We start from the raw sequence: 14,870 nt of genomic DNA on the forward strand, positions 1-14,870 counted from the left end.
ATATTCCTAGTCTGATTCCTAAACATAGTGATTCTCATATTTTGTATGTGGTTACTGTAGTTTCTCACTATCAGAGGAGTTTTCTCTTCCATGGGGGTGTTTTCATGGTGCATTATGTCAACATGAACCTCTAACCAAGTCCTTCCCTGCCCGGTGCTTGGTCCTGATAGTTATACTGTCAGAAGTGGACCAGGGAGGCTGTGTGCTGTGGATTTGCCTCATGGGAGGAAGCAACTGCTCTAATATTGTTCATGGACTAGTAAGCAATGTCATGTGGTCCAGGACATTGATTACTTTATGTATCTTAATTTCTCTGAGAATATGCACAACTTTTTCTTTTGTCTTCATTGTCTGAAGGCATGTGATCTCAAACATTTAACAAATAACTGTTTTTTATTTTTATGACATTGCCAGTATATTATCCAGTCTAACTCACATTTATTGCTTGTCTCTTCTTTGTTTTTTACTGTTCGCATACATTTTTCTAGCATTAGTTGAAATCCTTCCCTAAGTGTAATGCAATTTCATGTTTGCATGGTCTTAACCTTACCTGCCTGTTTTGAATGAATAAAGACAATTGTTTTTATGACCACCTGATACATGTAGTTAACTATTTTGAATCTCATGTTGTATTTACATTTGGTTTAAGTGAGAATTATTTCAGTACTTTAGAGAATTAAAAAAAGAAAACGTTCAAAGATGTAGGGATAAAATTTTTATTGCCACTTCATTGTAACTTAAACTCTGTCTTACAAATGGCCAACTAAGTCTATGTGAGAAAGCCCTTCAAAACATTCTGAATGTCAAAATTGAGAAGCTTTCCCGGTAAAAATGTTCAATTGTGAGATCCTACATTATTTTCAGTAAGTGTTAGAATTCTCTAGCATTGCCCTCTCATTCCACTGGGAGAGGACAACTAGCTTCAGATTAGAGTTAGGAAGCATTTTGTCCTGTTAAGTTTGACAGGACTTTGGCCTTTGTAGGACTTGTGGCTTAATATGAGGTATCTTGGAAAATAACCCATGTTCATTTGAGGAGAATGTACCTAGGTTCATGTGGGTAAGGTGGGGTCAAAGGTGAGAAAACTCTCATATCAAGGAGAACACTGCCCATTCACTGGAGCAGGATCAGCAGTTTCCAAGCTGTCTGACTTGTGTCCCACCTGTCTGAATTGATCCTGAGACCCATTTACTGAAGAACATGTGAGAACTTAAACTGAATTGTCCACTCACTGGAAAACACATTTTGGCAATCTATACTAGAGTTGAAGGTGCATAATTTTAGAAAATTTATGTTGTACCAGGCTAGATAATCCATGTGATGTTAAGTAACAAATAACCACAAATCAGTTAATTAAAACTACCAGGCTAAATTTATGAGCTCAAGCTTGTCTGCTCATTCCCTTCATGTTTTCATTCCCTTCATGAAGACAATAAAAGGGCATTATGGGGATAATTCTCAATGAGGTGGTAGGAAGACAGACAAAGTTTACAAGGGTAGATATGGCTACTACTCCTGTTGTCCAGGAGTGGCACAGGCCAGTGATTACATTACGGGCCAATGCAAGGTAGTAAAAGAAGGCCACCTTCAAGGAGATACAGAATTCTATCTGCCGGTGTAAAGCACCCAAATATTGGGAAACAATGACACAATCTGTGCATTGTACTGCTGCAGAGGAATGTTTACACAGACACTCTCAGGTTGCTCTTTGAAGCAGGACTTAAAGCTGGCTCTCTTCCTTGTAGTTCACACCAGAGACAAAGTAAAAACCTCCACCTGAACTTGTCCCACAGTGGATGGCTGTTCAAGGGACCTCTCAGTGAAGCTAGTTCCTTTCTCACTCAGGCCATACCCTAATTAGAGTCCCCCTTCTTTTCATATTTATCAGGCATCTATCCTATACTGCCAGTTTGCATCCAGGGGATGAGTTCTATTGCTCTGAACGTCTTGAGTGTTCTTTGTAAACATCGGGCTAAACTCTTACCCAGCAGGGGATGACAACACTCAGAGCACATGATATTTCTTCCCAAAATGTATTTTCTGTCATGGGTGCTTCAGTCTTAGTCTGTTTCATGCCACTGGGTAGATAACAAGGGACATTTCTCAGCTGCAGATCTTGGCCTTTTTTGCCATCCTATTTACATGGGCTGTAAGTCTTCTTGGAAAACAGAATGTCTGTCACATGGTGGATTATAACTACAGGAAACATCAGCTGTTATGCCTTGTGAAGGGACACATTAATTAAAGCCACTGTTTAATTACCCCACCCATTTAATCTCAGAACTGATTTGGAGAGGCTACAGATAAGATAATCTACAAATAGTTCCCATGGAGAAAGTATAGTTGCAGACTTAGGCACAACTTGGAAATCTAACTTGTTTCCACCTGTCCCTGCACTGAGTCCCCTTCTGCTTTCAATTGTTGCTCTCCACACACATGGCTGCCCCTATTCTCTCCAGGATGTTGCTCATGTCAGAGGGGCTCTATGAAAGTGCTGGAGATAGAGGAGTCCTTCCCTGTGGAAGAAAAAGTTTCACAGAGAGGATGCAGGAGGTGAGGCAGTTTTCATCAAATTGAACTTCACAGACTATTACTTATTTAATATTATTTAAAAATTTAACAAGTTGCAAGCAGTGCTGAGCATACTTCAGAGGTAAAAGAAACAGTGCCAAGAGATCTCCATACTTTTAGGAACCCAAGAAAATATCTTAATTTATTGAATATCAGAAGTAACATGAATGTGATCCAGGCAAGATTACAGATAGATTACATCTATTCAGATGGGTTCATCAAATAAAATTTTAATACACATACATTATAGAGAAGGGCCCTCCAGGCAGAAGTGCTCAGGGACTGCAAATTTAAAGATGTGTCCTTTTTTTTTTATTTATTTTTTATTTTTTTTTATTTTTTTATTGTTGGTCGTTCAAAACCTTACACAGTTCTTAATACATCATATTTCACAGTTTGATTCAAGCGGGTTATGAACTCCCAACTTTACCCCGTATACAGATTGCTGTATCACATCAGTTACCCTTCCATTGATTGACATATTGCCTTTCTAGTGTCTGATGTATTCTGCTGTCAGTCCTATTCTCTACTATCCCCCCTCCCCTCCCCTCCCCTCCCCTTTTCTCTCTCTACCTCTTCTACTGTAAATCATTTCTTCCATTTGTATTATCTTGTCTTACCCCTCCATTACATAGTTCTTGATATATCATATTTCACATTTTGATTCAAGTGGGTTATGAACTCCCATTTTACCCCGTATACAGCTTGCAGAATCACATCAGTTACACTTCCATTGATTTACATATTGCCATCCTAGTGTCTGTTGTATTCTGCTGCCTTTCCTATCCTCTACTATCCCCCCTCCTCTCCCCTCCCCTCCCCTCTTCTCTCTCTACTCCCACTACTGTAATTCATTCCTCCCCCTTGTATTATTTTTCCCTTTCCCCTCACTTCCTCTTGTATGTAATTTTGTATAACCCTGAGGGTCTCGTTCCATTTCCATGCAATTTCCCTTCTCTCTCCCTTTCCCTCCCACCTCTCAACCCTGTTTAATGATGGTCTTCTTCTCGTGCTCTTCTTCCCTAGTCTGTTCTTAATTACTCTCCTTATATCAAAGAAGACATTTGGCATTTGTTTTTTAGGGCTTGGCTAGCTTCGCTTAGCATACATATAATCAATCAACAAGTACATGAAAAAATGCTCACCATCTCTAGCAGTCAGAGAAATGCAAATCAAAACCACCCTAAGATACCATCTCACTCCAGTAAGATTGGCAGCCATTACGAAGTCAAACAACAATAAGTGCTGGCGAGGATGTGGGGAAAAGGGTACACTTGAACATTGTTGGTGGGACTGCAAATTGGTGCAGCCAATTTGGAAAGCAGTATGGAGATTTCTTGGAAAGCTGGGAATGGAACCACCATTTGACCCAGCTATCCCCCTTCTAGGTCTATTCCCTAAAGACCTAAAAAGAGCATGCTACAGGGACACTGCTACATCGATGTTCATAGCAGCACAATTCACAATAGCAAGACTGTGGAACCAACCTAGATGCCCTTCAATAGACGAATGGATAAAAAAAAATGTGGCATTTATACACAATGGAGTATTACTCTGCATTAAGAAATGACAAAATCATAGAATTTGGAGGGAAATGGATGGCATTAGAGCAGATTATGCTAAGCGAAGCTAGCCAAGCCCTAAGATGTGTCCTTTGTAGGATCACATACAGATCAACAAGGCATGTGAAGGTTTCTAAAGGAGTCTCCAGAGTGAAAGAAACCATTAAGATATGAAGTAACATAAAGTGTATGATTCTGTTTAAAATCATAAAATAAAAGCTGATCCATTGTTATTTATGGTGGATAAGTGGTTACCTAGGATTCTACCATTGGCCTGAGTGGAGGGAGGATTCCTAGGGGAAATAAGTAGGATTTCGGGTTAAGTGATGGGTTCAATGACCTGCTTTAGTGAGTTTTTCATATGTATGTAAATATCTCAAAAAATAGGAAATGGAGCACTTAAAATATTTGTGGTTTACTGTATGTCTATTACACTTCAATAAGAATTACATGAAAAGGGTAGGATAAAAATTTCAGAGATTCCCAGTGAGGACTAATGACAGAAGAATACAGTTCTGAATCTCCTGGATACAGGAAAAGTGAGGATGGTAGAGATGCAGTAATCTCCTCAGAATGATGTCTGAGATAGCCACAACTGGACCAGTCACCTCAGCCACCAAACTTCATTGCTGAGCAATTCTGTGTCCCATGTTGATGGAGATCTGAACTTGTTTTCTTGGAGACCCTTTAATAATGGCTGCTGTGAGTGATTATCATGAAAGAATAAGAGGAGGCTTCTCATCCTAGGAATTGTCAATGGATGTGCCCAGGTTCATGCTGGCAAAAGCCTCATAGAAAGCCTGAGTAGGAGCTGGTATGTGTTCTCCTTCTGGATGATGAGAAATGGTTCTTATCTTACTTCCATATTGACCTGGAGCTCATTGGGAGCATTGAGACTGCTGTCATAGGAATGACAGAGATAATGCACTGTCATGTGGGAGCCCAGTAAGGGTCAGAGAGGCAGAGTTGCCAGACTTAAAGGGTGAGGATATGAGGGAACCTACCGGTGGTATAGGTCATCTCTGAGTTCTGTCTTCTGTGCCTCACAGCTGAGCAGAACTTTCCCCAAATACCTCGCTTGCTGACTCCATACTGTGAGAAGAGGAATGTTCTATGCATGGACCCAAGTCTCCACATGAGACCCCCAACTTTCTGATCTTTAAACAATGCTTAACCTCAAATGAACCTAATATGTTATAATTATTGTGATCAACCATTCCAAATAAGAGTCTAAGGAAAAAATATTATATATATTCCAGAGTGCTTGCTATGAGGTATATTTAAAATTGAGAGAAAGATTCAAAATTTGCACTAAAATGAACACTCAGTATATTGGAAAAGAGAAATAAAAACTTTAGGTAAAGATGTGTGTGTGTGTGTGTGTGTGTGTGTGTGTGTGTGCATTTATATGTATGCATTAATGTATATGTATATATATACACATATATATATGTCTTTATATATATCTTCATTTGTATATTATATATATTTATACACCCACATATATATACATATCAAAATATATAATGATATACATACTAAAGTACATCTCTCTATATATATTTTTATATGAAATTGAGATTGATGCACCACATAGTGGTTCTATTTTTATTTTTCTAAGTAGTATCTATACTGTTTTCCAGAATAGCTGTACTAATTGAAATGAGTACCAATACTGTACAAATGTCATTTTTTTACATCTCATCAATATATATTTCTACCATTACACAAATTCCAATCCATACCAGACATGAATCACACTCATAAGGTAAGTCACCTAAAAGATGCTAACTTTAAGTTATTGGTTTAGTATTGATATCTTGTTTATATAAACACTGATTTTTTCAAATCTTTTATATTTTCTTTTGTTTTTATTAGTATACTATAGTTAACCATAATAGTGGAATTCAATGTGACCTATTCTAAATGCATATAAACATAATTGGCTCCATTTCAATCCCTACTACTTATTCTTTCCTCCCCTTCTCCATTCCCATGATTCTTTCCCTCTATTGTGTTCCTCCCTCAATTTAGTTATTGTTTTTAATTAAATAACCTCCAGATACCTGTCAAATGTTCGATTTTTGACCCAATTTCTCCCTGATAGTCAAGGGGAATTTCAGCAAAAGAACATGTATTCTATGTGCTAATGTGCAGAAGAATATTTGAATATATGGTGAAAATGACATTGCCCTATACTTTTCATATATAATACTGTTCCTATTGGTTGGTTGTCGTTATTTTTCTAGTATTATGAACAAGTTTGGTTTTGTGTGCTGTTTTAAGTATTTGAAATACTTTCTTGCATTTTTGGTAAAACACTTATGATGCCACATGACTCGGACATGTATTTAGACTCCTTACAAACCTAGACACATGACTGGTGGAGGCATCACAGTTTGATGAATGATACTGAGAATGGGGAAAAATGGTATGACCCATCACTTTTGTCTAAATGTCAGCAGGAAGTGGCAATTAAAGGGTGAGCATAAGTATCCTTTAATTTATCCCCAAGAACCTGCATCTCCACTGATTAAAAGATGATATGTGTCCTCCAAAGGGTTTGGACAGGCATTAATTGTTCCTGGTCCTTACTGATCTCTAGTCTGCTAAATAAATTATGTATTGTGCAGTACTTATAGGATCAGCTATTTCAGCATAACCTAGCCTTTGAGTTTGCTCTTACTGTGTTCCTGGAGTCATCAATATAGGATCATAACTACCCAAGTTCAAAGATTAAAATTTCCCCAAAGCATCTCTAGGTTAGTAGGTGAGAATATTTCTCCACAGGTTACATTAAGAATTTAACTGCTGGGCTGGAGATGTGGCTCAAGCAGTAACACACTCACCTGGCAGGAGCAGGGTGCTGGGTTTGATCCTCAGCACCACATACAAATAAAAAATAAAAGATGCTCTGTCCACTGAAAACTAAAAAATAAATATTAAAAAATTCTCTCTCTCTCTCTCTCTCTCTCTCTCTCTCTCTCTCTCTCTCTCTCTCTCTCAAAAAAAAAAAAAAAGAATTTAACTTATTGCTGTTTTGATGGTCTTCTGTTAGGCTCTCCCAGACCTTATGGTATAGGCCCTGGAATTTGATGTCTGTGTTTTTATAACATTAGGAATAATGTTAGGAAAATTGTCTTTATAATATTAAGAAAATGTGTCCTCCTTGCTTGTTTCTCACTCTGGATTTTGTTTTTCATAGTTACCCTGACAATACATTACGCTATTGTGAATCTCATTCTGATATACTTAATGTGTATTAATCTATTTTTATAAATGTTCTGTGTACATAGATTGATATATGAAAGGATCCCCCAATTGTGAGGTCTTTTGCTGTACTTGGATTAGTGGTCTCCATGGTTTATTCTTCTCTGTGCTATAAGTCCTGATTCTGGCTATTTCATAAATGCTCTACTGAGTGACACTGAAGAAAAACAGAATTTTCTGGAAAAAAATATATCTTATGTACATATTTATGTTATCTGTAATAATATGGATGAAGACCATATGCTACATCCTCCAAATGACTGAATTTTGTCAAATGTCATCCTAAACAGAGAAATATGGGTGATAAACAGTTAAGGCTTCTATGTTACTCAGATTTTCACCACTGTGACCAAAATTCCCAGTAAGACCATTATAGAGGAGGAAAAATTGATTTTGAACTCATGGTTTTAAAAGTCTCTTTTCATGGTTGGCCCATTCCATTGTTGAACTTGAGGTGAGGAAAAACATCATGGCAGAAGGGCAGGGTGAAGGAAAATTGCTCAAGTCATGGTGGCTGGGAAGTGTAGAGAGGAAACGAGGTACCAGGGACAAATTATAAACCCTAAAGATGTGCTTCCAGTGATCTACTTCTTCCAGTAACACCCCACCTGACCTGCATGTAGTTACCACTGATAAGGCCATTTAAATTATTAATCTATAACATGATTAATTCGCCAACTAGCTCTCATATCTAAACATTTCACCTCTGAGAATTGCTTCACATGAGCTTTTGGGACTCGCCTCATATCTGAACACTGAGATGAAACCGGAGAACATGAGCATTTGATAGTTTGGAAAACTATCTCCTTCACAGGGAAGTTTTATCCTTTATCTAAAAGTTTAGAATACTTTTGAGAGTGTAACATTAGAAGAAATGCAAAAACTCATATATCTACTAAGGATATGTGGGTAGCACCTTTTGCTTCTAGAAACAAATGGATTATTAAGAAAATAAGCTTTTTGTTTTGTTTTGTTTTGTAGCAGAGATTGAACTCAGGAACACTCGATCCCTGAGCCACATCCCCAGCCCTATTTTGTATTTTATTTAGAGACAGGGTCTCACTGAGTTGCTTAGTGCCTCATCATTGCTGGGGCTGGCTTTGAACTCGCAATCCTTCTGCCTCAGCCTCCCAAGCCAGTGGGATTACAGCTGTGCACTGTAGCTTCCAGAATAAGAAAATGAGTTATTTTTGTTAAATCCAAATTCTGCTTTAGTAGCAGAAGTACTCCATAAAGATTCATTAGAAGGTGATATTGATCACAGCAGGCCTTGGAGGAATGGGTCAGACATGAAAAGCGAGAAGTGATTTTATTTCTCACCTCCCCATGAGCAAGAGCTGTTTGTGATGTGAAGGTTATAACCGGGTAGGTATCAGTGATAACCAACACTGTGCTCAGGGTGGACCCCACAGTTGGTAAAGGAGGCCTTATTGGCAAACCTAGAGATGGAAAATCAGACTGGGATACCTGTAAGTTGATCATTGCCATGCTAGATCATAATATTCCTTTTAGCCCTTAAAAACCCACTTAGGTTTACAGTTGCTATGGTAACCCCCACTCACTCTGCTGCTCCTTATCTAGAAGTTCACTTTGATATCTGTTTTTTGTCAAGAGTTTTAGGTGAGAAGTTAACTGAAACAATAATGAGGAATTTTCTGCTCACTTATATAGCTCAGGTCAACCCATATCAATTGACATGTTGGAAAACTCAGAGAGAAAGAGGGATGAAGGGCCCAGTCTTTGCAGGGCCAAGAAGGCCAACAATAAGAACTTTTAGGGTCCTGAATGATGTCATCCATAAGAAAGTCACATACATGGAACCTACTTCACTCAACATCCTGGGAGAGGCGTAAACACTTCTCAGCAGTGGTGCAACCTTCCCTTAATTATTCACATTGCACAAGGAGGTTTGCCGTCCTCAGCCCCCAACCTCTTCCTTGTCTACCCACTCTTTGACATCACATTGAAAGCTAATAAAACCCAACAATGAGTTAGGTCAGCTCAGCTCTGTGCTTGGTATTCCTTCTCAATCTGTGTCTTCAGACACTTTTTTTCATATTTAGTGCTTCACCCTCAGGTCAGAGTAAGCAGGGTGCTGCCCTAAGCAGAGATGATTTGAGAGGAAAAGAGGCATATATGCTCTGACCCTTAAACAGCAGAGTCTATTCTGTAGAGAACTGTTGACCTTCTGTGGTGGCCACTGGGATCTGATGACATCAAGACAAGGCCAAGTTGTTTCAGAAAAAATGATTGGTGAGCTCCATAGCCTTTCATTGTTAGCAACTGAGTTTCTGGGCATCCTTCTGATTACAAGAGAGTTTTTTGTTGGTTCCTTTTTAGTTATCTGAGAGTTAAGGAAAATTGAATGGGAAATTAGAAGGAGTGATGCTTTTAATGTGAAGCTGCCTGAAAATGTATTTAGTGAAGGTGCAAGTTATGTTACAATTGAAGAAGAGCCATAGTCCAGGACACTGAGCAGGCTGGGTTTTTGCTCAATATCCCCCTCAGTGTCACTGTGTGAATACCACTGTGTCATATCTGACATTAATACTTAGCCTTATCTCTTGCATGCAGGCCAGATATTTGGAGAAACTCTGCACTTGATGATATAATCTTATGATCCAGTGAAGTGGCTGGGCACTCCAGAGCCCTAGTCCTTATCTGAGTCTGTATGGTAGTATAGAAGAAACCTAGGAGGGCTTCCTGTTTATTCCACCTTATTACATAGTCCCCAATACTGAAGCCAATGCTAAGGGTGCAGGTGAGTCTCACAGAAGTTCCTGGAGATGAAGAGATGTAAGGCAGCTGAGTCACCACTGGCAAGGTGAGAGAACCTGAAAACACAAAGCCAAAGATGATGTGACACTGACAAGGGAAGGAATTTACAAAAGTATGAGAAGAAAGAGACAAAATCAGGTTTTGAGACTGCCCAATATCTCTGAGGCTTGTGTCTACCTGTACAGTAAGAAAGAGATGTCCAGGTAAAAGTGGGCACAGACCCTGGGTTCCTTCAGTTGTGCTGAGCTGCCTCAGGCCTCCTTTTCTTTTCCCCTTCTTTTCCAGGGGAGGGGCTGTTCATGCAAATATATTTCCATTATAACTGATGAGCCCCTCCTTGAGCTCTGGTGCTTGAGGTCTGCTCATATTGCAGATTGAACAAGATGAAGGTTTCTTTTCCCCCTTGACAGGACTCTGGGAGGAGACACCGGCTGAAATGAGACAAATGTCCCTCATGTGGGGACTCTGCCAAATTACAGTGGGCACAAGCTACTGATTCCTCTATAGTAGGTATATCACCAACACCCAAGCCATGATTCCTTTGAGTAAATGGTCCTTCAAGAGATTTGCATAAATTCATTAGAGTCCTATTATGCTCCCAGCTGGTCAGAGGACACACACCTCCCCATAGCCCAGAGACAAAAGAGCCCAGCTCTTTCTGCACTTCATGAGGTTATTGACTTTTTTCTTACATCCATGATCTGATACTTAAAAATGCTCTGATTTTGAGGTCCTTTGATTTGTTACTAAATACATCATTCTCACTAGGCAGGTAGAAAAATGTGTATAAATTCCCAAACAAGGTGGTAGCTTTTCTAAAATCACATTATTATTTCTACTAAATTTTCTCACAAAGATCTCAACAAGAGTTGACCATGAGCTTTTCCTGACTGCTTTAAATTTACTACACAAATACCAACTGGTCCATCTGCATTGAAGTTGTCTCTGACATTTCCCCTCTTGTTCTTGGCCATCTTGTTCTTCTCACCCTTTGAGCTCTATTCTTGAATATGTTTTCCACAGATTACCAGAGCATTTATAAAGCTCAATCATTTTTCATTGGTGTGAAGGCATTGTCTTGTGCTAATGAATTTCTTGTATCATAGAAAGTTCGTGTTGTATATTGTGTCTAGTTTCCTGTTCTTTGAGATGGGAGGATACCTGTTACCTCTCATTCCATTGTAGCTGAAAGCAATGAAATAATCTAATTTTCAGAACCTTTCTCTCAGGTTCTGAATCTCAACTGTACTCATTCCCCAAATTTCACAATATTGAACAACATTCTTCACATATACTAAACCTCTTACTTTACTCACTGAAAATTCTAATCTACCCCAGTTCTGATCTTTTCTCTGTACTTAACAGTGATCCTCTGCTCTTATGAGCTACTGATTTTGATAATTCCTATAGGGAATAAAATCCTGCACAGGTGAAAACAAAACCTAAAACTCTGCAGAATTGCATGATCTGTAATTTTTACTTACAAATTTTAATTTGTATTCTGTCATTGGCATAATATTTCTTACGATAAAAAGTACAGTACCATCCAGAACTAAAATTTCTAAGATATTATTTTAGAAATAGTTAGGTCTTAATTGAAAATCCACTGCACTTCAGATCTTTCATCACTGGAACAAAAAACAGTGAAGCCCCCCAAACCATGAAATTTCTCTTGGTACCTTGAGACTGAGGATTAAAGGCAATCCTTTCACAGGAATTTATCATTTGTTCAACTCCTGCATTTCTCAGCCAAGGATACATTGCTGAAGTGGAGGGAGAAGCCACACAGACAAGTTTCTCTAAAATGTAATCAATTCCATGAAGTGCTCCAGAAAAACAATAGCACCACATTCATGGTGGCAGGCTTTAGAGCACAGAGGTTAGAGGACAGTGGCCTGCAGAAGGCTATAAGGATGCATAAATAGTGAGAAGGATTAAAGAGATTACATTTAATTTTGATTTAATGTCCCCATCAAACTTATGGGACCTGGATTCTTCTGACTCTCAATGTAATCCATCACCACGTGTTCAGTGAAAATCCCAAGTAACTATCCCATTACAGAACATGATAGCACATCAAGTTCAAGATTCCAAAAGCCATATTCAGGGGAGTTAATTGTACATATTGGGTGCCATCTGCAAATGGGGAATCTTCAATGTCATCTGGTGTTTGCAACATTCAGACTTTATTCATATACTTGTAGGAATGTACTGAGCAGTCTTTGCAGTTCTTCTACCCTCTCATGAGAGGCAGAAGTAGGCTGAATCAGGGCAGCTGGGTGGACTTGAGTGCTATGCACCAGGATAGGTTTCACTAGATGGTCTATCCTTCAACAAAGTAAGTGGACAACAAACCATGATAGGATGATTGATAGGGAGGAAGAATCTACAGAAGTTCTGGGGAGATAAATGGCCAAGACTGGAATCAGTGTTCATGTTACTGAAGAATTTAGAAAAAAATGAGGTTACTAGATTCTGTGTTCTGTGAGATTGTGTCCTCTCAGACTACATATGTTAAATTCCAATTCTCCAAGGTGATAGAGTCAGCAGTGGGGCCCTTTGTGAGGTGGAGCTTCCTGATACTGGGCCTCTGTGTTCACTGGCAGTTCACAATCTCATTCCATTGTGGAAAAATTCTTTGCAGAGCATCATAGCAGTCACAGAGACTGCTGTACTTTAGATTCAGAATGAAGGGACAGTTTCTAGGGACAAATTGGAACTAGAAGATACAGAGGAAGGTGAGCTCATGCTTGAAGCTAGTCATTTGAGCAGCGCTTGGGACACTATGGACTCAACTGAAAAAACCTGAAGTGCTCAGACAACATCCTTATGTCTTTGATTCAGGCCTTGACATTGAGCTGGTCACAGGGGGTCAATAATTTTCTTCCCCATCTATCATCTCTTTGTAGGAATACACTAAGACCTGGGAATTGATTTATTCCATAGTACACATGATCAGGGTGAGAATGCCTTAGCCAAAGACCAAACTAACATCTTAATGAAGAAAAAGAAGAGGGTTTCATATCCATAAATCCAAGGAAAAGTTGTAGCTGTATTTACAACTCAGGGTGCAGGTGAGTTTGTTTGTACTCTAGAGATAGATGAAGAAGGTGGCTGAGTCAGCACAGGCTTCAAGAAGAACACTAAAAACAGATTCTCATTGGGGCTATAGTAAGGAGATAGATGAAAATGCTTGAATTCTGACTGCAGAAATACATGAGCCACTTCCTGTGCTAGACTTTGTCCCAGGCAGTGCAGCAGTGAGTGTACCAGGCAGGAAGAATGCAGGGAAACTGTTTACTCACATCTTTCTGGTCCTAAAGCACTGTGTAAGTCTTAGGTTTGCTTTTGTATAATCAAAAACCCTGCATTTACTGAGCAATCTTCAGGTCCAGAGGAATGATTAGAAACTCTAGAGCCCTGGTACATGCATGATTCTGAGCAGTAGTATGAGATAAATAGGGGAGAGCTCCCTGGTTTCTTCTGGCACTTACATATTCTGAAGTCACCTGTAATCAGGTTCTGGTGAGTTTGAAAGGTCCTCCAGGAGATGCATAAAGGGATGATGGCTGAGCCAGCAGAGGTTGGGAGAGGGAAACTGCAAACAACAGATAGTCTTCGGGGGTCAAGCAGGGACAAAATTGGAGCTTCTGGTGGATACAGATGAGAGGCTGTGGACTCAGGCTGGAGAGTGGGCTGTTGATCATGTAAGCCTGTTATTCGTGGGGGAATGAGAGAAGAGCATGAGGGGTAGAGGGATACACACCATGATAGACAGTGTTTTCCTTAGTGTAGCCTAAACTTACCCAATTAAAATTTATTATAATCTCCACTGGCCCCTCAGAGAAGGGGTTTTTAGTGCAAAAGAGGTCCTATCTATTACCTGACACTATACCATCACATACATTTATTTATCACCTGGGGTGGATTGATGGGGGAGGTGGACAGGGAGGACCTGAGAGAAATCAGTGAATGGAACTGTAATGGCCCCTCTCAGAATAAATAAAACCCAATTTTCTGGTAATTTGTGGGGTGTCAGTTTTCTTATGTTGAGAGTAGAAAAAAAACCCATAAACATAAAGATAAAATAAATTAGGGTTGTCTTCATTTACTGTTCATGTAATAAGAGTGATATAAATATATTTATAAATATATAAATATTATATATATATATATATATATAATTTGTCTCTGAAAGGCAGCAAAGGTCCATACCTCTCCCAGGTCCTCAAGGGAAGATCGTGTCCAACCATCATTTTATTCTTTCATTTGAAAAAACTGTATTTCACACACATTGAGACCTATGTGTATTGTTGTGATGAAAGGTAGGTAGCATTCAGGTGCAACAGCTGTGTGAATGTGACCATGTGGGTCAGGATCAAGGTCTTGGGTCCCGAGATTTCTGACATTTGTGGCAGTTTGTCTTTGTTGATGGAATATAAAGGTAAAAGAGCATGTGATTTTTGTGACTGTGCCTTGAGTGCTCCTTTGAATGTTTCTTTAGCCTGGAATTTAAATGCCCAAGAGGTGAGTAGGGACAACCATGTATGTTCAGATGTAAACTGCCATGTTTGCTGAGAGTCAAAGGAAACACAAGGATATTTGCTGTGGGTGAAAACCTGGTAGAATATAAAAGACACATACCATTCTCTTACATATATGGGGGATTACAAAAATAACTAGGGGATT

The sequence above is a fragment of the Ictidomys tridecemlineatus genome, chromosome 2, assembly GCF_052094955.1.
Source record: "Ictidomys tridecemlineatus isolate mIctTri1 chromosome 2, mIctTri1.hap1, whole genome shotgun sequence".
Classification (NCBI taxonomy): domain Eukaryota; kingdom Metazoa; phylum Chordata; class Mammalia; order Rodentia; family Sciuridae; genus Ictidomys; species Ictidomys tridecemlineatus.